Source organism: Chroicocephalus ridibundus, chromosome 19, assembly GCF_963924245.1.
Source record: "Chroicocephalus ridibundus chromosome 19, bChrRid1.1, whole genome shotgun sequence".
NCBI classification, from domain to species: Eukaryota; Metazoa; Chordata; class Aves; order Charadriiformes; family Laridae; genus Chroicocephalus; species Chroicocephalus ridibundus.
In genome coordinates this window covers 2219053-2222462 of record NC_086302.1, presented here as the reverse complement: position 1 = coordinate 2222462, position 3410 = coordinate 2219053, and positions in this window count along the sequence as shown.

The following is a 3410-nucleotide window of genomic DNA, read 5'->3' as shown; positions in this document are numbered from 1 at the left end:
TCCCTTCATCTCATGCCCCCGTGTCCCTGCCCGGCACACGGAGAGCCCTGCGCTAAGGAAAGCGCTGAGGACCCTGAGAGCCCGCCAGGAGGACTGCCCGCCCCATCCCTCCCCATCCCCTTCGGCTGCCCAAATAAAAAAATAGGAAATTAAAAATTTATTTCACCAAGCCTTAAATCCCTCGATAAAAGAAACGCTCAGGCAGCAGGAGAGCGCCAGACTTAATCCTCAGACAGTTTCACTCCTTTTGTTCTGGCAGGACTGTGGCTTTTGGAGAGGCCTGGCTTCCCGCGGGAAGGCTCCTGCCCCAGCTCACCTCTCTGTCCTGACACCTCAGCCCACGGACATCACCCCAAATCCCAACCCCTGGATGGCTTTTGCCATCCATAAGGAGCCAGCAAAGGCTATAAACTCTGGTCAACCTTTACCCGCTTCCTGCTGGTGGGAGCTGGGTGCTGCCCCCGAGATGATAGCCCTGCCTATAAATCATATTTTGCCCAGATTTAGAGGAGAACGGAGCTATTATGAGAAATAGATCAGAAGTGACACAGCTCATTATTACGAGGTGAGTCCAAGTTGGAGACAAGGGCAAAGTTAATAGAAAACGTATCCAATCCACAATGGTAACTTTAATTGTTACCACTAATGAAGCCTATTTAGGATGGATTATGTATCTGGCACTTCAGATGCAGCCCTCAATTCATCTTCTGCGTCAGATGTCTCATTGCATCAGATCCAGCAGCAGAGGGAAGGTTTTTCCCCTTCCGCTGAACGACTGGGGTTGAAAAAAAACAAGTTCTGCACAATCCATCAACCGAGAGGAGCAGCTGCCCAGCCCAGGGCCGGGGCTTTGCCGAGACCATCGCAGGGGCCACCTCTCCCCCCCAGCACGGCCGGGGGCTGCTGAAGGACCAGCGGCTGCAACATCGGCACTGCAGACCTTGCTTGAGGGCAGCCACCTCCCCACCTTTCCATCACCCTCCCTACGCTATTTCCAGCTACAACAGCCACCAGGGCGGCTGCTGAGGACCCTGGGAGGTGGCAGACGGCTGGTGGCTTTGCCACAGCCCTGCCCCGGACCAGCCCCCTCCTCCCAGCCGGTTTTCTAGGCACACTTCTGGAATTAAGGACAAATTGTAATTACTTTCCTCGGTAACAAAACCTTTGGAGGAAAGGGCTGGTGATAGATTTCAGATTTTATCGGAGCTGACAAGGAGCATTACTCGCGCTGCACGAGAACTGGCACCTCGTCAGACACAGAGGTCTGTGGTGACCATTCCCTGGGGCACCAGCAGACACCGGGATTTCTTTTTCTTAATATGGGAATTAAGCACGTTGTCTTGTTCAGTTCCCTCAGCCCCGCTGAGTGGCAAGCCCACCCCTGGCACATCGTCCCTGCTGGGCACATCGGGCTGTGGGGCACGGTGGCACGAGGAGCCACCTCCTCCTAGTCCAGAGCAGGAGCTGCCCCGCGGGGAAACACCCGGCTCCACTCCAGTGGAGAGTGAAGCCACAGAGAGGAGCGAAAAAGTGACCTTCACAAAGAGCAGACAAAGTTTTCCAACACTGAGTATAACGCTACACAAGACTGCAGCACCCAGGGAGGAGGCAGCGCCTGTCACTGCGGCCTCATCCCATTTTGGGGCAAGGGCAATGAATTTCAGGATCCCTTCTCCCCCCACATCAAAGCAGTTGAGGCTGCACCCATCTGCCAATGCCGGCGACGTCCCATCCCTACGAATGAGCCGAGCAGGAGGGATGCTGTGTTCTGTGCATCCCGACCCAGCGTGTTCCCACCCTGGGGCACATCCCGCACCCTCTGCTCGGCTGCTGCCACCGCTCCGGGGCTGGGCCACCCACCTCAATTAAAGTAATAATCAATCAATGAACTAATTGTGCTTGTTCCATTTGATCTCTTAGGCCTAGCTTTAAAGGCCATCTCTTCCTGTGAGCCACCTGCACACGTTAACCTCTGCTTTTCCTGTGCAGACTGTATTTGTGGTCCATCTGTTTTTTCCCCCCCCATTTAGCTGTTACCTGAAGCCATTTACTGGAACTGTTGTTTGCTTACAAGGAGGGGAGCTCTCGGGTGCATTTCAGCCCCGGGCAGTGACAGTCCCTCCAAACTATGGCTTGAAAGGTCACTGCAGTGTTAGACTCCCCACGGAAATGGGGCACTGCTCGGGTACCAAACACAGCCGAAGGAGCTGCCTGCTCCCTGGGTCAGGGCTTCGCCTCTCCCCGCGATGTGGCGCCGCACCACACTGGCACATCCCTGGTGACAACCTGGGAATCAGCAGCGAGATGCTCCAAGACGTGGAGGGTGTCAACGTAACCTGCTCCGACAGGCAAGCGCGACCCTTCCAGCACCCGGCTCCTGTTGACTCCTGGGCTCGCATCAGGCCCTGCCTCCCGCGTCAGGAATTCACTCCTATTTAGTCCCGATTCAGCTGGATGTAGCCATTCGTTATCATGACTTCATCATGAATTATAATGACTGCTGCAGCCTCCCCCGGAGCAGGGAGCCGTTACTCACCCAGCCTCAAATGGGATCGTTCTCCCTTTTGTCCCCATCTTCCCCTCTCAGCAGCACTGTACAAATGGGCAGCAAATCTCTTTGCAGCGCACTCGGGATTTTCTGCACGGCAAATCAGGGCAGAGGAATTAATTGTGAAGATGATTACTCGGCATTCAGGTGGATGCCACAACCGTGCCCCGAGGAATTATTCCTTTGCCCTTTAGCAGGGCACAAGGGCGCTGGCTGGAGCGGTGAGAGCTGGCACAGGCAAAGCGGGTCTGGCAGCCCCAAGAACCCCCACATCACCCCCCCTTCCCACCACACACACAAAGGGGTGCTGAACGGGAACCGGAGCATCCCAACGTCCTCCAACTTTGCTCGCCCTGAAAACGGGAAGACTGAAATCAAGTCAGTAATGGGAGGCATTGAAAGCCTGAGATGGATGGATCCATCTCATCTTCCATCCGTTGTATCCATCATACCACTGTATTTTATCTCCGTGTCCCTTTAAATAACGCTACTTGCTTTCCATTGGGGAAGCAATAGAAAAAAAATCGATTAAAAAGAAAAGGAGGTGAGGGGGGAAAAGGATAATTATGTTCCACAAAAATTAGGGAAAAGAAAAATGATGTAAAGAAATTACTTCTCATATAAAAGGGTATTTTATAATGGACCTTTAAAGCATTCCATCAAGTAAAACCAACACATTTATTTGAAGTGTTAAAGAGGAACCTTCAATCAATCAGAGAACTTCATTTTTGCACTGTAATGAATTCAATTGACCTTTGTGTTGCAAAGATACGGCGGTTGAGGCGAGGGGGGAGGCCGCTCCGAGACACGGCGTTATCGCTGCGGGTGTCTGTCTCCCGACCGCAGGCTGCAGTCGCCCACG